The 25,045-nt window shown below is 38.6% G+C and overlaps 1 long non-coding RNA gene across 1 annotated transcript; it reads right to left on the bottom strand.

Annotated features, from left to right (window-relative positions):
- Nucleotides 1-18,021: 18,021 nt before the first annotated feature.
- On the bottom strand, nucleotides 18,022-24,478 carry LOC122233030. Its single transcript, XR_006210453.1, has 3 exons — nucleotides 24,412-24,478; nucleotides 23,051-23,163; nucleotides 18,022-18,062 (listed from the first exon to the last, which is right to left on the bottom strand). It is a non-coding gene; the product is annotated as an uncharacterized LOC122233030 (long non-coding RNA).
- Between the last annotated feature and the right edge of the window lie 567 nt (nucleotides 24,479-25,045).

Genomic DNA, 25,045 nt, shown 5'->3' with positions numbered 1-25,045 from the left:
AGCAAGCAGGGGAAGGATAGAGGGAGAGAGAGAATCCGAAGCAGCCTCCGCAATGAAAGTGGGGCTCAACCCCACAAACCGTGAGATCATGACCTGAACTGAAACCAAGAGTCGGAAACCCAACTGACTGAGCCACACAGGCACCCCAGGAAATTACTTTCTTGTGAAAAAATGTTCTAATAACAATTTATGTCATATTTCATTATAATTCTGTTATTGTAATATGCCAGATTTTTCTTTCTGACTGTTGCTTATGTATGCACAAATACTCACAAACATCCACTAACACACAACATAAACACCCCCACACCTGAAAACTCACTCTCCTTTTGCTCTTTTAAAGAAATTCCTTGACTCAAATTAACCTGTCTAGATGGATGGGGCAATAAATTAACAGGCTATCTGTTAAAATACTTCACAATAACTCATTATCATATGGATTGATTTTGAAATCATGCCCTAAAAGCAGGCTATCACTTAAGGTAGCTTATTATTTTGTACTGGTTCTGGGAAATAATTAAAGCTTCATTATGCACTAGTGAACTTACATATCTGAGATGTAAACATGGATCCAGGACCCACGTGCCTGTGCTAAGTACTAAAGTGACCTGGATAGGATGAAGAAAATTCCCGAGGCCGGCTCAGCCACAGATTGCTGGGCTCCACTCTCAGAGCTTCTGATACCATAGATCTGGGGAGGCCCCAGCCATCTGCATTTCTAACAAGGTTCTACTGGTTCAGGAAGCACATTTGGAGAGCTGCTACCAGGAGGAGCTGGTGGGAACTTCCTGATTCCTTCAGAGCTGACTCTTGAACTTGTAGCCTCATACCACGGAGACACCGTTAATCCTTCCCCATGCTTCTACTCTGAATGGAGATTCTCTAAGAGGAGGCTCCTAAAACACAGCAAGAAGTAACCCAGATCAGGCAAATATGTGTGAAAAATACACCACGGCACCAGCTACAAGAATAGGTACCTCAGGGACACCTGGGTGGCTCAGTCGGTCTGGCGTCCAACTTTTGATTTTGGCTCAGGTCATGATCCCACGGTTGTGGGATCAAGCCCTGTGTCAGGCTCTGTGCTGAGAGTGGAGCCTGCTTGGGATTCTCTCTCTCTCTTCCTCTGCCCCTCTCCCGCTCTTTCTCTCTCAATAAATAAATTAAAATAGTTTAAAAAAAAGGATACTTCAGATTTGCAAGCCTTATTAGTGCTTTAAAGCAGACAGGTTTTACAAGTCCTGTAATTAGTTTGAGGTGAGGGATGGTTCCATCTTCCCGTGTAATATCAATTTGTAAGAAATGTGAAAATATTTTTGATAAACCTGCACTGCCAGTGAGCACAGCTACCCTGTAATTCAGGTGCCGCTAATATAAGCTAAGGTTGTTCTTCCTCTCAGAAGCTGCCTTTAATCATATATACTATTGCTGAATTTAGTGTACTGATATTGAAGATGCGCATTATTTGTGGATTCCATATTTGTGAACTTGCCTACTTACTAAAATTTATCTGTAACCCCCAAATCAACACTCGAGGAGCTTTCCTGGCCATTTGTGGACATGCATAGAGTGGTAACAAATTTGAGTTGCCCAAAGTGCGTATTCTCAGCTGAGATCCAACAGGGCGAGGCTCTGTCTTCTTGTTTCAGTTCTCATTGTGTAAAGTATTTTTTATGCAGTCTATTGAATGCTGTGTTTTTCACATTTTTGTGCTTTTTTGTTGGTGATTTTGCTGATTAAAATGGCCCCCAAGCATTGTACTGAAGTGCTGTGTAGTATTCCTAAGGGCAAGAAGGTTGTAAAGTGTCTACATGTGTCAGCTTAATTTATTTAGGCAGGAGTTACAGTGTTGGCCATGTTCAATGCTAATGAATCAATAACATATATTAAAATAAGTGTCTTTAAGCAAGAACACACATAAAACAAGGTTATGTATCGATGAGTTGACAAAAATGTTAAGACCAGAGGCTTGTGGGAACCTAACCTTGTATTTCCCTTAGAAACAATGGTTACATATTCACTCATCCAGTATTTGCAGCAGCTTTATAGAACACAGCTATCAGGAATAAGGAGAATCAAGACTTGTCTTTGCTGAGAATACCACACTTAGTGAATTTTATTCGTCTGTTGATGAAATTTACCAACTCATTTCATGTTATCAGCACTATATGTTTATGCCTCAAGTATGACATTAAAATGCAGGCCTTCCACCATGAAAAAGTAAAAATGTCACTCAGGTGACTTTAGGGATCTTCTCATGTGCAGTGGATCAGGAAGCACCGTATATTTTGCTATTTTTTTTTTCCTTCCTTAGTCTCCACAAAATAGAAGTATTTGGCTGCCTTGCTCTCACTGCCAAGAGTGTAGGTTCCCTGGCCGTGCAATGTCCACACCTGCGGACCCTGAACATCGGGAGAGTCCCCAAGGTTTCTGAGGCCTGCCTGGTCAGGAGCCTGGAGAACTTAGGAGAAGTAACTGCACTTAATGTCGCTGGCCTCAAAATGGTGAGACTTCTTGGTCTGCAGACTTTTAACGAGGTCTCCACATTCCTATGTTTCCAGAACACAAAACTAATAATGTTTCTGTGGCTTTCCAGCCTCATCATGAAGTAATGTGCATTTACAGAAGGCAAAGAATCCCATAGTACCTGGATAGAAAGGGTTTGGACATTGGATTATTTTTTCCACTCAAAATACTTTAAACTAGAGGAGCAAATACGATCTCCCTAAGGAAACAATGCTATATAGTTATGGATCAGGTGATAGATTTAAAAGTCGACCCATTAACTGGATCTTTTACCACTTTTGCAACTGAACTAATATTTACCGTAATTCAATAAAACTACTGAACAAATAAGAGATAATGATAATAGCTATCATTTATTGAGCCCCTCCCATATTCCAGGAACTGTACAAGGCACTTGTTACACGTATTATTTCATTTGCATCCCATCCTCCCTGTGGGAGAGGCAACATTCTCCCCAATTATCAGATGGAGTCATTGAAGTTCTGAGGGTTGAAAGAGATATGGTTCAGGTCACAAAGCTAGTAAGCCTGGACCCAGGTGTGCTGTCCCCCCCCCCCCGCCCACCCCATATCCACCGGTTTCCACCGGTATGCGGAAGGACAAGGCAGGCTGACTTTTCCCTCCACACCAGATGAGCCAAAAGGTGACATGACCATGGGGCAGGCTGATCTTCACAAACTGAATATGAACTGCAATTCTGTGAACTTTGAGTGGATGGTACTTCTGGCTCAGAACATCCTCGTGTTTTTTGGTACTGGTTGACTGGAAGCCAGTGAAAGGGTCAGCTGCTGCAAGCAGTTGAATTAAAATTTTTTTTTGTGCTCAGTTTTCTCTTTTATAGTCTCATCTTGAGCTCTGAAGTGTTCTTGCCTTGAACACCACTCTGAATGAAGTAATGAGAGAAGAACAATACTGCATTTCTTTTTCTTTTAATCAAAATGTCATGTCCTTGAAAAGCATTCTCCACTGAAAAGTCGACAGTCTGCTCTTAGCTTGCTTGATGATGTATTTAGATATGTTTGGGAAAGTCTTTTCACAAACTCAAAATTCTTCGTCTCTTTTTACTCAAAACAGCAAACTCGCACAGTAACAATAGCTTAATCTTACTTCATGTTTGGCATTCGCTTCTAACATATGAAGAGCTCCCAAATTAGCATTATGTATGCCATGTTGGATTACTTGATATCCTGAATGAGATAGGCAGAGCCCATTACTTAAATTGTGAGCCTAGTTTAAGAAATGCTGTATCACTATAGTATTTGAGGCTCCTTAGTTAATCTAAGTACAATATGGGACAAAGCACCTCTATGACATTCTGATTTATATAACCAAATGGGAATTCTATAGATTCTGGCACTAAAACAGCCATATAAGATCACAGATTTGGAGCCCAGCCCCAAAAGGTCTTGGGGCCCTGAGTGTTGATCACGAACAAGGCACAGTTGCTGTAATACAGTCAGTGCTACGTAAATTTGTGTTAACTTAATGATTGGGCTGAGACCAGGCTGTGAAGGCTATATCACAGTAAATTATGTGTTGATTGAAATATTGTGAGTCAGGTCTCATTTTGAATGCATAGGGAAGGCTTGTTCTATTTAAGAACTTTGTCTGGAATTATTTTTAAATGAATAGGTACTGCCTAATTTGCCTACTGTTTAAGTTTGACTTTCTCTTACTTAAGGTTTTCTTAAAGTGTGGGTCACCTGAGTGTATGAGAAAATCACTTAGCATAGCATGATATCCTGGACAGGATCTCTCTTGTGATTTTCCATCTTCTTATGTCCCAGAAAGTCAAAGACCCTTTATGATCTCTAAATGCCAAGCTTTTCAGCAAGAACTTGAGAGTCACTATGGAAGAAGGACAGGTCTCTTTGCTCTTGAAACCATAGGCTTTGTGGTCCAGATAGAGCTCAAGGTTTGAAAAGTGGGCTCGGACTCACTCATGTAAGAGAGCATAAATGTAAATGTGCACTTAAACCAGACTATATGGGGTAAAGGCAATAATTCTTATAGCATAATTATAAAACATAAAAAATAAATGGATGGATGACAGAACATGGATAGATATAAATCTATGTAAAGACATAGAGATGGACAGATAAAGATGTAAGGGTGGATGAGGGCTTGAGGAATTGATTTCCCCTTCTCTATAGGTGCCTACACCTATATGTATATAAAGGGACAGGGCTTCTAAGATCCTGTCCTATTATAAATTATGAGAAGGAAAATCTGAGTCTGTGTTCATTCAGTGCCTAGCACCATCCTAGTAGCAATTAGGTGATTATTAGTTACTTTTTACGATAATAATTTTAGGTAGATGAATAAAATCTTCCTACTAAGATAGTGCTCAGTAGCTATTAACATTATGGTGAAAAAAAAACATAGTGAACAGTGATTAAAATAAGCAGAAAAATCAGAAAACAATGCAGTTAATCACAAGTTAGATCTGATTTTCTTGTCTGGTGCATTCTGATCCTTCATAACACCTCAGTTTCTTAGTGTTTCATAACTCATTTTATTCTAATAATAACCTAAAACAGAACTTACTAAGCCTACATTTGACATTCATTTTAGAATCTTACAACTAATTCCATTTTATATCATTAATTTATCAAGGTCTCTCTTAGTTACCAATTATATTAATAATGAGCCTCAGTGCTTGCATCAGATGACTGACTCTTACTAGTTTAGTTCTTCACTGAAAGTACCTTGGAAAAATACTGGCTTTGGGACCGTCAGTTCTAGATTTGACCGTATGCTTTCCATTTACTCAGGGGCAGCCTCAGCAATTTAACTCCCAGGTGCACAATTTCCTTCTTGTAAAGTGGGGGTATTGATGTCTATTTTGTAGGACCATTGCAAGGATTAGAGCTGGTGTATATGAAGTGACTAGCTCAAGATCTGACACACCTTAAGCACTCCTCAAAAGAGAATTACTAATATGATGATGATGATAATAATGATAATGCATCTGGGAAAAAATGCACATTTTTATCGTTAACACACACGATTCATCGTCCTGTCTTTTCTGTGCAGAGAGCCCTGTGCTTGAAAATAATTCTGGTTTGTTTCCTCTTGTAGCTGAGGGATCGGATTGTCCATTGCATTGTGACACAGTGTCCTAAACTGGACAGTTTGGTCATCAGCTCTTGCTCTCAGGTAACAGATGTGAGCTTGGTGGAAATCAGCACCTATCTGTGAACCCTCAGGTAATCTCCCCTCTGTAAGCATCATAACCAGACCCCAGCAAAGTGGTCCCATTGTTCTTTAGAAATCTGACTTTGATCTGTGTATTTTTCTTTTTTAAAAAAATCACTGAAATAACCATACATTCTTGTGGATGGATGAATTAGAAGCCAGGGTTCTACCTGATACATTTTTGTGTCTTGGTAGAACAGCCAACATTATTCTGTGAAGTGACCTGACCCATCAACACTGACTGGAATAGGATGAAACAGAAAGGAACAGATGCACGGTTTGGGGATGTGTGAGATTTTGTCTGACCAAAGGTTTTTTTGAAGGGCAAATTCAGGATAATATTTCAGCACAGCGACCATTCTATATTCCTAACGGGCCTGCCTTACAATACCAGTAAATGGCTTTAACGTCTTCATCCTTCCCCATCAAATGTAAGCAAGAGTGGGGATGGTAAGAAGAGGTAAGGGGAAGGCAGAGCAGGCATAGAGAAGATGCCCTCCATGACAGAAGCCCACTGACCCACAAGTATCACCAGAAAAAGGCATGGCCTGAGAGGTGTCTGAGCCACAGGACCATTTACTTAATGTGCTCCTTACCATTTTCTCTACTTTCTTTGAACTCAGAATTACAGAGCTGTGAAATACATGGAGGATAACCTCATGTCTTTAATACTCTGGCATTGTTGGCCTCTGTTCCAGTTTGCTGTATAACAAACCACCCTGGAATTGAGTCACGTAAAATGACCATTTTATCAGATTAACAGATTCTGTGGTTTGTGAATCTGGACAGTGCATAGGAATAACAGTTTATCTCTCTTCTACAGTGTCTGGGGCCTCAGCGGGGAAGACTGAAAGGGTCTAGAATCATCTGGAGGCTCTCTTACTCACATGTTTGGCATCTGGACAGGGATGACTTGAGCTCTGTACTCAGCTGATGGTGTCAACTGAAGAACTTACACGTGGCCTTCCCTATGGTGTGGGCTTCCCCATAGAGTGGCAGCCACAGGACAATGAAACGTCCTCCACAGCAGCTCAGGGCTCTAGCATGAGTGTCCCGGGAAATGAGGAGGAAGCTGCATCACTTTGTATGAACTAGTCTTGGAATTCATATCGTATCATTTCCTCTGTACTCTATTGACTGAAGCAGTTAACAGGTGTGCCCCGTTCTATAGGAGAGGGCACATAGATCTCGCCTCTCAGTGGACAAATGTCAGAAAAATTTTATGGCTATTAAAAAAATGGCCACTGCCCATTCTATAGTTGAGGAACCTAAAGAAATACCAATACCTTGTCATATAACTTCTAAATTAATTATATATAGACTTAGAATTTTTGGACTGAAGAAAACCTTAAAGATCCCCTAATCCAAACACTTGTTTATATAACAAGGGTATCATCAAGGTCCAGAGAGGTGCTGTGACTTGTCCAAGTTCACACAGCTGGTCACTGGTAGGGCTGGGATCAGATCCCAGGGGATTTGACCAACAAGTGCTCTATCAGACTGAATGAGTATTAGCAACTGAGCAACACTCACTACAAACAACTCTCTCTGACAGAAGAGAACTTTGGAATGACAAATGACACCAGCAGCAGCATCAAAGGTTTCACAAAATAGTGACTGCCACCACTAGTGAAAACATGGGGGACAGAGTAACAGTTGGGAAATCCATCAATATGCCACCTCTTTAACAATATTGCCTTCTAGGGGTGCCTAGATGGCTCAGTTGATTAAGCATTCAACTTTGGCTTGGGTCATGATCCTGTGGTTCGTGAGTTTGAGCCCCGCTTTGGGCTCTGTGCTGACAGCTCAGAGCCTGCTTCAGATCCTTTATCTCCCTCTCTCTGCCTCTCCCGGCTCACACACACTGCCTCTCTCAAAAATAAATAAACATTAAAAAAATAATAATATTGCCTTCTATCTGATGGGCACTTTCACAGACACATATATTTAACCACCATAATAACTCTAAATGATAAAATTATTCCCATTTTTCCCCCAAGGGGAACTGGGGCTCAAAGGAATTGAGTAACTTGTCCACATTTGCCTAATCAGTAAATGGCAATGTAGGCCTCCACACCAAGTCATCTGGCTGTACATCTGTGCTATATTTTCCCCAGCAGGAGAACTGTTTTAATCTTTAATATGCAACATAAATAGATAGGGGTACCCTAATTTGATGGAAGTTTGCCTTGTAAGGACAAACGAATGCATCAGAGGACAAGGGCATGAAACCAGCATTTTTTACTCCAGCATCTGAATCCGTCTAGTGGGTTTTCCATTTCTTAAGAATGTCTGCTTTCCTTTAGAAGAAGGAAAAGGGGAGAAAAGGCAAGCAATGCCATTCCTGCTGCCATAAATGCACCCCTTGTTATAGGCTCCTACTGATGGCTTCCAGGCAAGCCCGGCAGAGGCATTCAGAATTGTTTATTTGCTTCCTTGGAGAAGCAAGGCAGGTACCATATGGTGGTTTCTGGAAAGACTCTAGAAAAGAAGACCTTGGGGGTGATTTTTGTCTCATAGGCTTGAAGAGTTATAAACTGACTCTCCAAGGTGACTTAGAGATTAAATTAAGAGATTAATAACATAGAATACAAATAATGTAAATAATAAGTTAAAATATAGTTGTTATTATATCTGTGTAGACATTTCTATTACAAGCCCTTCTCTATTATGAAAGCTGAAGCTGTTTTTGCTCTTGCAAAAATTCGACAATGATTTCTCAAATAGTTTTTCATTTAGAAAACTATTCTTTTTCTTGATTTTGATACTTAAAAATGCTTAAATGAAAGCAGCAAAGACATCTCATCTTTATTTGAACTCTGGTCCTGGAAACTGTTTATATTATCTTTAATGCCTCTTAAAATAACTCTCATGATCAGAACAGTCTATGAAATTCTAGGTAAGACTTAACTTGTTTAGATACTTAGAGCTCATGGTACTTAACCGAGTAGATATGGGGGGCATAGTAGACACAGTTCTATCTCTAGGAAAGTAAGACTTGGGTAAAGAACAATGTGATTTAAATTGCTTTGTTATGTGTTGTCTTTATAAAACAACAAATTCCATTGAAGTGTCTTCTCTCAGCTAAATAAATACGAAGCTAATATTTCTCCATATAGAAACACCAACTCTTAACCTGCTAGTTAGGAGAGGGGAAACTGAGGGTGCCAATTTATGAAAAGCCCCTACTAAATCCTTTTTATTTAAACTCTACAGGTATCTTGATGTGAGTGGATGCCGGCAGATAACCAATGCAGGAATCCATGCATTGGCAAGAGGCTGCCACCAGCTCAAATACCTAGACCTGAGCTCTACAGGAATAAGCAAAAGAGGGTAGGGAATTTGCAGATTCTTTTTTTATCCCGTTGCTTTAAGAAAATGAATCATGAATTAATTGTCCATTTCAGTTCATCATTTTAAGGGTACCTGTGAGTCTACAATGTAGACTATGATATGCTAGGCCAAAAGGAATCTCTATAGATTCTTGTAAGAGAAAATCCATGATAAATGAAAATATGAATAGAAGAGATTTATCCAATCAACTGACAGAAGAGTTGTTTCCCAAGAGGGATATATACAAACGATATGTATAGTCTGGTATGAACTACTTCACAAACTTCGAATTAAAAATATGGTGGTAATTATTTACATTTCTTTTTAAACATTTTAAAGTTTATTTATTTTGAGAGAGAGAGAGAGAGCACGAGCATGTGAGTGGGATAGGGGCAGAGAGAGAAGGAGAGAGAACCCTAAGCAGGTTCCACACTCAGCTCAGAGCCCCACGCGGGGCTTGATCTCACAACTGTGAGATCATGACCTGAGCCAAAACCAAGTGTAGGTAGCTTAACCAACTGAGCCACCCAGGTGCCCCCATTGTAATTAATTTCTTGTTTAAGCAATCCCTGCCTCATTGATAAGAAATATATTTTCTTCTTCTTTGGTTGGCCTCCTCACTAATTATCCTGGAACCCTGAAGGCTTATATAATCAAAAGAGGAGGGAGTTTATCCAGCTTCACGCAGGTGAAGAGACCAGAAGCCAATGAGCCCACTATGGCCATTGCCTCCTGCTGCCACAAGGGATGATGCTGAAGATGGTTCAGTGGATTCCAGTGTCCTCTACTGCAGTGATGCTTATGATTCCAGATCCCCACTGCTGAGGCCAACTGAGTAATCTTTGATGGAGAATGATCTCAATACCTCATTTCTAAGCAGTGTGCCCCAAGACTGACATCTCAGTATTTTCCTGTTGGTGTTTAGTTCCTTCAATTCCTTTGCACAGCTACCTCCCAGGGAATCATTTTACTGATTACAACTGGTCCTGACACCCGTCAACTCATAGTTCCTGAATTGCCACCTTTCTTTTCTCCCCAGTCAGCATTTCCTCTTAAACTCTTGAATCATAATTACCCTTCCCCAGAATATTGGCACTCACAGACCAGTCTTCCAATGGAGGCTATATTCCAAGGGTCCCAACATTTACCAACCTGAGGGAGAGTCTCACTTATGCCATGGTGTGGGGTTACCTTCACTAATGTTGAATAAAGTCAATGTACAACATATGTAATATATGTAATATATTATGTATCTATCTATCTACACACACGCACACATGCACATATATAAATCGTATATTCAGAACCACTACTCCCTTATGACACTCTGGCCTTATAGTATAGCTTAGCATAGGCTAACCTACTGCTAACTTAGGGTGTGCATAGTTTGCTTGGGCTACCATAACAAAATACCATAGATTGGGTGGCTTGAACAACCTAATTTTATTTCTCACAGTCTTAGAGGCTGGAAAGTTCAAGATCAGTATAGCAGAATTGGGTTCTGCTGAGAATTCTCTCTTCCTGGCTTGCAGATGCCTGCCTTTGTGCTGTATTCTCATATGATGAGGTGGGGGAGAGCAAGCAAGCTCTCTGGAGTCTCTTCTTATAAGAGCACTAATCCTATCATGAAGGCCTCATCCTCATGACCTAATCTGAACCTATTTACCTCCCAAAGGCCCCGTCTCTAAGTACCATCTCATTGGGAGTAGTGATTCAATATATCAATTGGGTGGGCGGTTATGATTCAGTCCATAGTAGGGTGCCTTCTTTTCATTTTTGTCTTCAATGTTTCTCTCTGTAATTTTGCTTCTACTGCAATGCCTGCCCCTTATTGGTCAGATATATCTACTGTTTCTTATTGCATTTCTGGGCCCCAAACAAGTCAAGGGATGTAACAAAATACCTGTATTAGTGACACTTAATATTCGATCACAGTTAATATTAGATAGATCATATTCTACCATTGTAGTAGCCAGCTCCCAAGGTAGCCCTCAATGATTCCCAGCTCCTGGAATTCATGCCCTAAGTAGTCCCTTCCAACACTGTATTAGCATTGGTCTGCAAGATCAACAGAACACAGCAGAGGTGATAGCATCTCACATCTGAGAATAGGTGATAAAAGACTGAGACTTCTATCTGGGGCAGCTTTCTCTCTGGTTTTCTGTCTCTTTCCCTCTCTTATTATTTCTTGTGCGGAAAGCCAGCTGTCATATCATAAGGACACTCAGGCAATGTAGGGAGAAGTCCACATGGTGAAGAACTAAATTCTCTGGCCAATAGCCAGAAGAGAACAACAGCAATGTGCCAACAACCAATGTGAATGAGCTTGGAAGCAAATGTTCCCTCAGCCAAGCCTTTAGATGAGACTATAGCCCTCCCAACAGCTTGACTAAAATCTCATGAGGCACCTAAAGCCAGAACCACTCAGCTAAGCTGCACTTGGATTCCTGGCCCAGAGAAACAGAGATAATACATGGTTATTATTTTAAGCTTCTAAGTTTGGGAGTAATTTATGATGCATCATACAACTAACACATGGTAAGTGTTCACGGCTGGTATTATTATTTCCACTTACAAAGTAGGACACTGACGACCTCTGGACAGTTGCTGCCCAAGCCCACACATCACATCTGGTCACTTTTGTGGATGTATATTTTAACAAAGATGTTCTTGAGCTCTGAATGGTCATCTTGTAAAAATATGATTTTAAGAGATTGATTCTACTTCTTTACATCCCTCATAACACTTAGTACATTTAGTATGCCACAAGGTCATTAGTGGGTAAGCTCTACCCACTTGGTTGCTTAAAGCATCTTCTTTGCCAAAGATACCTGAAAATATTTTAAAAAATAAAAATGTTGAAATAAACATAGAGGGGGTATTGGTTTGGAATGTACGCAATGTGAAGGGTCACATGCACATCAATAATTACTGTTGGAAGTTCTGCAACATTTTAAATGATGCTTAAATTATTTAATATCATGAAAACTGACATTTTATATCTATAAAATAATAACAGTTCAGAATAAGCAAACTTATAGAGAATCAACTTCCTAATGATTATAAGAAGTCAATGGATTCTCCAGCTTCTAGATATGACTATTACTATTCTTAGTTTGTAGTGAAGCAGGAGGGCATAGTGATGGCTGTGCCTTTACTGGAAGCAATTTTACTTTCCTGGTAAAATCAGATAATGTTCTTGTACCTATTTGCCATTACTGGTACATATCTTTAAAATTTTTCAAGTCAAAGATTGCTTTGTGGTTAAGTCTTCATTCCCTAGAATCACAAAGCTGAATATTCCTGGAATAGATGCAACAATGCAGTTCCTGTCATTTAGTTTAATGGATCATTTTAAACATATAATAAATTCAAAATAATTAGGTGAGCTGTTTGCAGTGAGGGATAGCAAACAGTATCCAAGACAAGTATCTCCTCCAAGGTACTTCTCACCTAATTTTGAGAAAAAATAAATGGCATACACATCCTTTGAAGAAGAGATTTCTGTAGCCTTAAGAGTGGGGTGACTTCTGGAAAATAATACTTCAGATAATCCCTGAAGCATTGGGAGGATTTAGGTGGGCAGAAGGCAGGAAAAGGAAGTCCAGGAGAGAACAAGTTCTTCCATATTGTGATTTTTTAAAAAAAACAGGTTATATTTGCCAAAAGCTTCCCTACAAATCAGATACCACAATCCAGTAATGTGCTTAGGGCAGGTGTTGTTAATAGTTCCACTTGCTGAATATGACAGTAAGCCAGAAAGAACTTAAGAAGAACTTTGCAAGTTTGTTAATATAAGAGGGGGCTTGAAAAATTGTAGCCAGCTGCCTGTTGTTTTTTTTTTTTTTTAATGACCTGCAAGCTAAAAATGTTTTTTTTACAACTTTCAATAGTTATATTTTAAATGCTTATATAAAAAGCCTACATGATATCTTTGATTTTACTTGTTAGCCTGTGATTAAATACAAATTAAAACCTGCAAAACCTCAAATATTTACTATCTGGCCCTTAAGAGAAAGTATTCTAACCGCTGTCTTAGGATCTTCAAAATAAAACATTTTTAGTTTATCATAGTAAAATCAAGATATGTCACTATTACAATACACTTAAATATGAATCATCTCATAAATACAGTTTTGTGTCTGTTGCATTTCCATGTAAAGTTATGCCATCTTCTAATTAACCATCATCTTTCCAAAAACACTATTCTGATGTTTGCTTGATATCCCCTTACATAAATGTGATCTAATTAATTTAAATATTATCTTATTATTGGGCATATAGATTGCTTCTAATTTTACTTATGAAAAATAACACAGTAAAAAATATCGTTATACCCAAATATTTGCATCTTTGATTATTTCATTGGTATAAGCCCTAAAAATAGAATTGCTAGTTCAAAAAGTTATGAAATGAACATTTTTAAGGCTTTCTAGTGAATATTCTGAATTGCTCTCCAAAACACCGTACAGTATATTCTTCCAATAGCAGCATATAGAAGTGCCTGTTTTGCAGCACCACTGGAAACCTCAGTGCTCTGTCACATACATAGCCAAATTATGGAGGGTGTATCTTATTTTGATTTGTTTTGCTGCTGATTCTTGACATTAAGTTTTTATTAATATTCATAATGGCATTTTGCATTTCTTGATCTATGTTTTATTTTTGTGTGTGTGTATGTGTGGGGTTTTTTTTTTGCCCCTCTTTACTATTGAAACATATATCTTGCTTCATAGATGTATAATAAATCTTTATAGATATTATGGTATTAATGCTTGGTTTTTAAAAAATTTTGTGGGGATTTGTCCAAGTATACCATTTTATGAAAAGCTTTCCAGTTGATTCTCTTAGGTTTTCCTGATATATTGCATACATTTTAAAGTAGAATACATGAATATGTACAAAATATACATACTTTACAGTATGTTACAATAATAAACACATACAGTTCTATTTTTCTAGAGCTAAACTGCTTGAGGTATTTATTATTAATTTTTAAAATTAAAAAAAATGTTTATTTATTTTTGAGAGAGAGAAACACAGAGCATAAGCAGGAGAGGGTCAGAGAGAGAGAGGGAGACACAGAATCTGAAACAGGCTCCAGGCTCTGAGCTGTCAGCACAGAGCCTGATGCAGGGCTCGAACCCACAAACTGCAAGATCATGACCCAAGCTGAAGTTGGATGCTCAACTGATTGAGCCACCTCAGGCACTCTTATTATTAAATTTTTTTATTGAGATATCATTGATAAATAACAGTATATTAGTTTCAGGCATACAGCATAATGATTCAATATTTGTATATATTGCAAAATTATCTCCACAATAAGTCTGGTCAAAATTTGTTTTTTAAATTTTATTTTTATTTTTACTTTATTTTTATTTTTAGCGTATATTTATTTTTGAGAGAGAGACAGAGAGAGAGAAAGAGAGAGAGAGAATGTGAGTGAGGGAGGAGCAGAGAGAGAGGAGACACAGAATCTGAAGCAGCCTCCAGGCTCTGAGCTATCATCACAGAGCCCATGTGGGGCTTGAACTCATGAATCGTGAGACCATGACCTGAGCCGAAGTCGGACACTTAACCGACTAAGCCACCCAGGTGCCCCCAACATCTGTTAAACTTCAAAATCTCTGATTAAAGATAATATATGAAACAATCATGTATCAATCTGGGAAAGTCACACAAAGCCCTTTTTATGGAACTCACTTGTTCTAAGGTGGTGTTTTAGGGTGTGGCCCATTGATGTTCTAGAAAAAATATAAAGATTATACTTGGTTTCTTCCTGTGAACCTGCATACACACACACACACACACACACACACATAAATGGGTCTGAATGGAAAAAATAGGGTCATATGGAATAGACAGAATTCAAACTACCCAGGAATTTTTCATTCATTTACTACAGATGTATTATCTGTAGTACATACAGATATATGTCTGTTTACTTGCAGATCACTGGGCCCACGCACTTCCATTAAATTTACAGAACTTCTATGTGATTTAGTCAGCCAGAGAAAGACAAATACCATATGATTTCACTCATACATGGAATTTAAGAAACAAAATAGATGAATGTAGGGGAAGGGGGAGAAAAAGAGAGAGGGAAGCAAACCATAAGAGACTCTTTTTTAAAAAAAAATTTTTAAGGTTTATTTATTTTTGAGAGAGAGAGAGACAGAGCATGAATGGGGGAGGGTCAGAGAGAGAGGGGACACAGAATCTGAAGCAGGCTCCAGGTTCTGAGCTGTCAGCACAGAGCCTGAAGCGGGGCTCGAACTCATGGACCGTGAGATCATGACCTGAGCCGAAGTCAGATACTCAACTGACTGAGCCACCCAGGTGCCCCCAAGAGACTCTTAATAAGAACAAACTGAGGGTTGATGGAGGGAGGTGGGGGGGATGGGCTAGATGGGTGATGGATACTAAGGAAGGCACTTGTTGTGATGAGCACTGGGTGTTGTATGTAAGTGAGGAATCACTAAATTCTACTGAAACCAATTCTACTCCTGCACTGTAGGTTAACTAAAATTTAAATAAGCACTTAAAAAAAGAAAAGATTTACAGCACTGACATGCTTCCTCTCCTCTTTGCAACTTCATGAATATTATCCCTCTTTCTAATTACACTTCTATCCGTGATCTACTTCATACTTTGCAGCAGTTGGTCGACAGAGGACACTTGTCAGAGTCCTACAGATTTTTCTATGAGAAAAATCAGTCAAAGCAAATAGAAAGGAAGACATCATGAATTTACTTCATTATAGCCTTGAAGCCTACTTTTCCTTTAGGCCCCATTTGTTATTTATGATTAAGCCAAGTTACAGATGGAAATTGCCTCTCTCTCTCTGCCTTTCTTTCATTTGTCTTTCACCTAGAAATACCTGGATAAAGACTGGGCTCATCATCCCATTGATCAGCTTACTGTACATGTTTGAATTTCACTTACAAATGTCTGACTGAGACATAATGAAGAAAAAAGTGAATATATGGTATGGTGGAGCTAATGATAAGCCACTGTCACACTTCTACTGATTTTTGTTTATGAGACAAAAGTAGCTCCTTTGTGATGTGGAACTAACAAAAGGGTGATTCAGCTAGAACCATAGTCTCGCCTGTCTTACCTCTGGTGGTGGGCCTACATGAATGATAGACAGCTCTGGTCAATGCCCTAATTAGGAGACTATCTTCATTTTAGAAGGATACTATGTCTCTAATTACACTAATATGCAACAGAGGCTTCAGAGTGAGTTTCATAAGGATGAAACTTACTAACAGGCAGAATTGAAGACATTTTTTTCATTCTGGCATGTCTCCAAAGGCCAAGATTGTACTAATTAAAGTACAGAGGAGAGAATGACCCCAGACCTAAGAGCTTATTTTGCTTATTTTCAATATCTTACTGACATGGAGATTGTAGGCTGTGTGTGTGTGTGTGTGTGTGTGTGTGTGTTTCTTGGTAACTATGGCAACATCCCCATTTTTGTTGGCTCTCCTGGCACTCTTATAGGATTATCTGTTTCATGCCTCCTCAGTACGTTCCTTTTATATTTTACTTCCACATCTTAAATAAAACATTCAATTAATTCAAATGTGAATTCAAAACCAGTTACATTGCATTCTTTGTTGCACCCAAGCCAGTACTTCAGTAGCTTAATTTATAGAGAAGTGACCAAGTAGGTAAATATATGATAGGCACCTAGACACTCTGTGTCTTATTGTTTTACTGCAACTCTTAGAGCATGGGTACCTCTACAGTAGAGCCTATTTTAGCAGGATTTATTCAATTATAAGAGAAAAGAATGATCTACTCTAAAAGCGATGGGTACTTCCAATGGTGGTTGAAGAATTTGAGAAAGAAACATTTCCAGCAATATAAAACCTGTCCATTCATTGCCTTCCTCACATAAGTGAATTTGTTTTCTTAGAAGAAGATGTGGGACACCATTCTTGTGCTCATGAAAACACTCAACAGAAACCTGTGTCTGTATCCTGGGGTGCAATCATGGGGTTTTTATATTATCCTCAAGGTTTGGGCCAGAAATGATCAGGAACAATTATCAAACAGAGTCTTGCCCACTCATTCACAAATAGACTATCAAGAATGAGAGGCAGATTACTTTTTTCCTGTGAAGCAATAAGATTTTTCACCAAAGTGTTCAGGAAAACACCCATTTAATTCTTGTGAAAGTAGTCTGAATCTTTTCTTTCATTGCAGAGGTAAGATTGATATAGCATGGACTTTGGAGCCCAATTCTCTGGCCTAAACCCCAGCTCTTTTATTGGCTGGGTACGACACTTAAACCTCTCTGTGCCTCAGTTTCCTCATCAGTAACATGAAGATAAAAATAATGGCTCCTGTGTCAGGAGCCTTGTGGGGATTAAGTGAGTTAACACAGGAAAAGATTTAGGGGCCTGGCACATGAAAAGCACTCTGTGTTAGGCATTATTATTTGTTTATAAATACCATTAAATTTTTCTTTATTCAAATAATAAGTATTATTCACTAGACCTAAAATCATGTTCCTTATTTTGGGTGTTTATTTTTTCTCTCAATAGTGTATTATTAAAAAGAAGGCAAAAATTATCATTACTCAATTTGAATAAACCCATTATGAAGAATTTTGAATTTTCATAATTATTATAGGGGAGACTTAGTTCTTCGATAGCACTGGCCTAATCACTCAGTGGAATCCAAAGAGATATCAGAATTTCAGTATTTATGGATATCATCATGACATTTAAAGTCCTCCAATTTTTGTTATTAATTGGAAACTAGAGAAAAAGTCCATTTTAAATGCAAGGACAGAAATTAGAGGTTTTATATATATATTGCTCTCACCATTATGAAACCTGGAGAAATATTTCAAGGACAGTCTACAGCAGCTTTTCCTTGCCCTTGTTAACATCAGGAGCACTCTCCATGGTGTGCTATGTGAAACACACAATCTCCAACCCACGTCATCTTTGATAGTGCATATAGGCCACACATACCATCCGGGTCTATATCTGGAGAGCAAAGATGATAACACTTAGGATTTAAGTTTGAAATTTACTTTGTCTTTAATGTTGGCATGGCCATATCTATACGAGACCATCTTCTGTTTCTGACATTGATGATTGTCCCATTTGTGCAATAGTTCTGGGTAAGTGGAAATATGTTTGCTACAACCTACTTGCCCTAACTTGCCTTCCTTCTTGCTATTCTCTGCTCTTACCTGCCTTCCTACAGCTGCCCCCCCCCACCCAATTTTTCTATGAAAACCTGGTAACTGGACTAACAGGAAAGGTTGAAATGGAAAGAAGAATTAATGCTTTTGGAGGCCATAAATACTGAACATGGATTCTATTAAATCAGAATTACTATTTTTAGGAAACCCGGCGATAAGGTCAATTAAAAGTGCTGCTTACCAGAGATTTTTGACTTTATAGACTTATTCTCAACAGTTTGTATCTTAGAAGTATAATTTGTTTAGGTTGGTAGAATCACTGAGAATGATTCCCTGGCATCAGCATTTGCTAATCATGTCAAAGATGCATCTGATATGTGGCCAAGGCTGTGAACCATTGTTCAACGAAGGTCAGTGATTCTCAATGTTTATGTGCATCAGGATCACCGGGAAGACTTGTTAAAACACAGACTGGGAGCCCCATCCCTATAGTTTCTGACTCAGTGGGTCAGGAGTGAAGCCCTTGTGCCTCTCCCCACCCGAATTTCTTTTATTTTTTATTTTTTAAATGTTTATTTATTTTTGAGAGAGAGACAGAGTGCAAACAGGGGAGTGGCAGAGAGAGAGAGGGAGACACAGAATCCCAAGCAGTCTCCAGGATCTGAGCTGTTAGCACAGAGCCCCATGTGGGGCTCAAACCCATGAACCGTGAGGTCATGACCTAAGCCGAAGTCAGACGCTCAACTGACTGAGCCACCCAGGCACCTTGCTGATGCTGATGCTGCTGGTCTAGGAGCCATCCTTTGAGAACTAGTGATTTATGGTATACAGGGATCCCTTGTCCTAGAAGAGGCCTTTTTACTTCCAAGATCTAGGTAAACATCTTGAGGTTGTCAAAATTCTATGCCCATGATTTTGACAAATTCTGGGGGAGACTTATACCCTCACGTTCCCTCTTGTCTTGCCTTTTGGGGTCCTGCTCCCTCTCACATGGACAACAGTAACTCAGCCTCTTCTTTGAGCTCATCTGTGAGCAAAAGTCAGGAGAAATGTTTCAGGGAACCCTAAGAAGGGCCTACATCACTTTCACTAATCCTCAAGGGTCTCAGCAACAACCCTTCTCTCTGTTTTTCTACCTTCTATCTCTCTCCCCTCAATGGTCTTCTTTACCCACATATCAGGGGGAAGAAAAGCCCATCCCTGTCCCTGAAAAGTGGCAGAACTATCATGTGCTGTCCTGCAGATTCTTTCCTCTACAAGTCTAACATTATCCCAAAGATGGTTCCCTTCTGGGAGTAATTCTGGTGTCAGATGTTAACATAATAATTACTTTTACTTCATTATTATTAAATACGCATCAAAATGATAACACTCTCTGGACTTATCTACTATTACCATTTCTCTAAGAATCTCAAAGTAAAATCTACATCTTTGGATCTTTGTTCCTGGCATCTTTACTGTTTTTGTTTGGTTTTGGTCTGGAAATTTTATTAGGTGTGTTCATTGTGTGTACTTTTTTCAGGGAGTTCTTTTTGGAGTCTCAGCCTGGTTGGGAGGGCAGGACCAGGAGGTGAGGAGGGATAGGGTAGGGTTAGTGGACTTGCAGGGCCAAGGTAAATTTGAGGGCTGAATTTTTGAAAACTTTGTAAAAAGTACATTTAACTATCTATTCTAATAACTTTTTATTCTCTTTTTCCTTTCCAGAGTTTGTTCATTGGCTAATTATTGTCACATTAGTTTGGAATGTGTGAAACTCAGTTTCTGCAAGAATGTCACCCTGGATGTGGTTAAAAAACTTTGCAAAAACTGTAGACGGTAAGAGAATATTGATTTTTGCCCACTGTGTCTCTTTCAGTCTTAAATGTCATCATAAAATAAAGAGGAAACTTGATATGAGCTGTGCACTGGTTTATGCTTATTTATAAATCCCCAGGGTTGTTATCATTTTATTGACACAGAGTTCTAGCAATCATTAAATATTTCCCAGAAAATAGCTTCTGGTAACTTTATTTAAGACTAAACCAAGTTTTCATGACCTCTCTTATTGCAAAAATTATATTAGTTCCTTTGTACTTTAGTAGTCATTAAAAAGCTCAGGAAAAAATACTTAGAAAAACTTAGATACCTTTCAGTTATGTTGGCCTCTGTCCTTGGAACACCATTTACCAGAACGATATACAAGCCAGGGAAAGAAAAATATTCGAGGAGTTATCAGAGTTGAAATTACCATTTCATATGTCCCATATTTCAAGAACTATTTGGTTAATCATAGTCTAGTCCATGAAATCTGAGCTTTTTGAATGAAATCTAAGATTTTTTGTAAGGAATTAATCTTTCAGGAAATAGAGGAATCCATAGAACAAATGGGGGAATCCCTAGAACAAATATTTCTGTATGGAGTCCTGGAACTTTTCAGGTTTTGAAACAAACAAAATAATGGAACAGCCTGAGGAAATCTGGTGTGCGGATTGTAATATCTTATAAAATATTAACTAATTTATTACTAGGAAATATGAGTTGGGACCTTAAAAGATATAATGGAATCTACATTATTTTAATAAATCATCTCTAAAGAAATGGTATTCTCAACAAATATGTTGGTTGGCAAAGAATTCTGTTTTCTTCCACTATCTCACTGCAAATGTGACCTCTTACTTTTTACTTTATTCACCCATCTTCTTTAATATTAAAGATTTTCAAATTAAAGAATACATGTAACAACGTTACAAATCCTGATTCTGTATTTCCAATTACTACATTAGTAAAAAAAATTAGTGTCCTAGTTCACTGCTAAGCCGAGACTCCAGGGTATTGGTGAAAAGAGCCTTATTTGAGTATCTCATCATTTGAATACTGAATTACATAATGCTTTCCAAAGGAATAGGAATGGTTTTAGAATTTTATAGATCTCTATCTGACTGATCTAGTTTGTCTCACTTTGTACTTTTGGGAACAGGAGCTTTAATCTTTCTTAGTCTAAAAAAAGATTAATATTTTAACATCTTGCATTATAAAATCGGGAACTACTTTCATATCACATAGAAATGTACATTTCTCCATTATTTTGGATGAATGTAAATGTATCTCTGATATAACAATGCACACATTGCATTCCCTGGAGCTAAAAGTAATTTTTGAGCATTTGAGATCAAATTCATAGGCTTTCTTAGGAAGAAATCCATTGTGGTCTTAGGACATGATCTGTCTTTTGTTAGAATACAAGTTTGGGGAAAAGTTAAGCCTGTCCTAAGCAGCTCTAAAACAAGTGGTAAATTAAAGGAAATATTGACATGATTATCATTCCAATATTGCCAACATTAAAATGCACACAACTGCCTAATAGGTGTTTATAATTATTCCTAATTATTCATAATTTTAAGTCCTGCCTACTTTCCAAAAGGCTTTGAGACTTTTTTATAGCTAAGTGCACACATACACACACACATGTGCACACACAAGCACACCTCTCAACAATTCAAAATTATATTTAAAAATGATCAGAAACCAGGTGGAGAAAAAGGAGAAATGGAACTGAGGTTAAGGTGAGTGCCACAGTTTAACACTAAATGTTAAGCTGGAATTTCTGGCAGGGAAGGAAAAATGGAAAGCACCATAAAATATGGCCCTTTTGCCTTCTAAAATGATGCCTGGTAATTCTGAGAAGAATTTATCATAGGATTCTTCTAAAATACTGAGAAACTGAAAACCTTAACAATGAGACAAACCAGACAATGGCACAAGATTCTGGTTGGTCCGTGTTCCTTTATTTTAAAAAATGTTAAAAAAATGTTAGGGGCACCTGGGTGGCTCAGTCAGTTGAGTGTAAGACTCCATTTTGGCTCAGGTCATGATCCTACGGTCATGGGATTGAGCCTTGTGTCGGGCTCTGTGCTGAGCACTGACCCTGCTTGGGATTCTCTCTTTCTCTCTCTCTGTCTCTCTCTCTCTCCTTCTGCCCCTCTCTCCTGCTTGTGTTCTCTTTCTCATTCTCTCTAATAAAAAAAAAATGTAGGGGCACCTGGGTGGCTCAGTCAGTTAAGCATCCAACTTCAGCTCAGGTCATGATCTCATGATTCATGGGTCAAGCCCTCTGTTGGCTCTGTGATGACAGCTCCGAGCCTGAAGCCTCCTTTGGATTCTGTGTCTGCCTCTCTCTCTGCCCCTTCCTGCTTGTGCTCTGTCTCTGTCTCTCTCTCTCTCAAAAATAAACATTAAAAAATTTTAATAAAAAATTTTAAATAAGTCACCATCAATAGAATTTCCATTCTTCCTTCATGCTACCACTGTTCCCTTGTGATGACTACACTTCTTTTCCTGTCTGTTGAAATATTATGTTTTTATTGGATCTGAGGAATTTTTAGAGGCATAAAGGTAGGGGAGTAGTTTGACAAGAAGGAGCTTCTTTGCCAGGGCATTATGTTAACTTGTGCTATGAGAATACGTGAAACATGTCCTTCTCTCACTTCTTCATGTAGAGCGGGGTTGGAAACATTTTTCTGTAAAGGGCAAGAGAATAAATATTTTGGGCTTTGCAGGTCATATATGTTTGTTGCAACTCCTCAGCTGTGCCCTTGAAGCATGAAAGTGAACAGGCATGACTGTGTTCCAATAAAACTTTATTTATGGACAGTAAGTATCCCAGTAGAACTGAACACACCCTTTCCTTCAGAATGCAGCTGGTCTTCAACTTCAGATATTCTTACTATTCCTCACTAATGTGACAGATTTTTAAAATGTACTTGTTATTCTCAAATTTGATGCTATCTTTCCCCTTGAGAAACATAAAGTACCAGTCAAGGTTATTTTAAAGACTTTTCATGTGCTTACCATGCTTAGGATATAGGCTCCACTTATTCACTCCACATAATCTGGGGTCTTGTCTTTTCCTTTTTTTTAGGTTGAAAATTCTCCATCTTTATGGCTGCGCCATCGCTTCTGACCTGTGTAAAATAAAAGAGGCTTACAAAAGAGTCAAAGTATTTCATGACACTTCTGCCCTTACATGCTAATGTTTTCAGGAAAATAGAATTTCTAGCAATAGTCAATGAAAATATTCGAAGTAAAATATGCCCAGAAAATTTTCCCACTTAAAGTGAGATATAAATTATTTTTGAGCTAAGGTGGAGATAGATAATCAAGGAATAATTCCATGTGAAGTGTTGGCATCTCATCAAAAATAATACACTTTTGTATGCCACACAATTATACCCCCCGTAATAATAAAGTAAAAAAGTACAAAATTTTAAATATTGGTATTTTTCTTGCTTGTATTATTCATTTATAATGTATAATTATAATTTATGATGTATTTAATTAATTGCAATCCCAACCTTCTGGGAGGGATATTTTCTCTTTCATATCTCATACATATTTAATTGTATGCACCATTGTTTTATATGTAATACAGCAATGCCAAATGTGTTGATTTCTTTAGGACTTGTGTCAGGGCGTTGTGGTGGCTTCCGAGGGGCCCATGTATCCCATGGGATCCTTTCACAAACTCCAGACGAGGCCATGCCCTTTGACTTGAGTCTCTATAGAGAGTATTTCATGCCAGGGAAGTAGTTGTGCATGGCTTTGGCTGGGTTACCTGGACACTGGGATGAGGATTCATGTGCATGTGGAAGGCGAGGGAAGTGGGGTGGGTAGAACTGTGAAGGGAAGGAGGATAAGCAACGGTGCAACACTGACACCAAGCAGTGTCACCCAGTGGGGGACTTTGTCTCCGTCCCAATGCTGAAGGTTGTGCAGGTCAACTCGGAGCTGTTCTACATAGAGAGTGAGGGGCCTTGAACACCACTACTTTCAGAGAAGATACAAATTTCCCAGGCACCTACAGCTCTCTAGACACACAAGCCAAGCAAACTCTAGCAGCCTGAGGGCAGTCCTCCAACATGTGACACAGGGGCTGGCTGTGAACATGCCCAGGGGAATCTAAGGGGATGGGGCAGAGCAAGACAGCATTTGCTACTTGCACTATGGGGGGAAACATGCAGCAAACTTGAATAAGATGATCTGGGTTTGAATGCTAGTTTTAGTAGCTGTGTGATTTTAGTCCTGTGATCACTTTGTCTGAGATTTAATTTTCTTGTCTCTAAAATTTGGAAGTCTAACCTCGTGAAGGATATGTAAAGGATGAAATATGATTGCATGGTGAGGACTCTTATTGCGAGATGAGGACTACTTACCTTTCCTTTGAGTCTGGGTTGGCCTTAGTGATTAGCTTGGTGAATAGAAGGTGGCTGAACTAATATTCTAAGACTTCTAAGGCTAGATGAAAGAAGGCTTGCAGCTTTGGCCCAAGACTCTTTGAATGCTCATTCCTGGGAGTCCTGAGGTACCATGTAAGAAGTCCAACTATCTTGAGGGAGAGACCATGTGAAGAGTCCCTGAAACCCTATGAAAGTAAAAGTTGGGTTAGAATTGGAAAATTCATCAATATAAGATCACATCACATTAACAAGATAAAGGAGAACAAAAAACCACTATCATCTAAGTAGATGCTGGATGCATCTAACAAAATGTAAAATCCACCCATGATAAATATTTTCAGCAATGTAGAAATAGAGGAAAAATTCCTAAGCCCTATAAAGAACATCTACAAAAAAAAAAAAAAACCCTACAGTTAACATTATAATTAACAGTGGAAGAGTGAATGATTCCCCCCTGTGATTAGGTACAAAGCAACGAGATCTGTTCTTACTTCTGTAATTCTACATTGTACTAGAAGTACAAACCAGTGCAATAAAGTAAGGAAAAAAAACCACATACAAATTGGAAATGAAGAAGTAAAACTATCCTCTTATTCCCACAGAAGAAGCA

The sequence above is a fragment of the Panthera tigris genome, chromosome D4, assembly GCF_018350195.1.
Source record: "Panthera tigris isolate Pti1 chromosome D4, P.tigris_Pti1_mat1.1, whole genome shotgun sequence".
Taxonomy (NCBI): Eukaryota; Metazoa; Chordata; class Mammalia; order Carnivora; family Felidae; genus Panthera; species Panthera tigris.
Note: the sequence above shows the minus strand (reverse complement) of the source record. Positions and strands in the feature narration are given on the sequence as shown.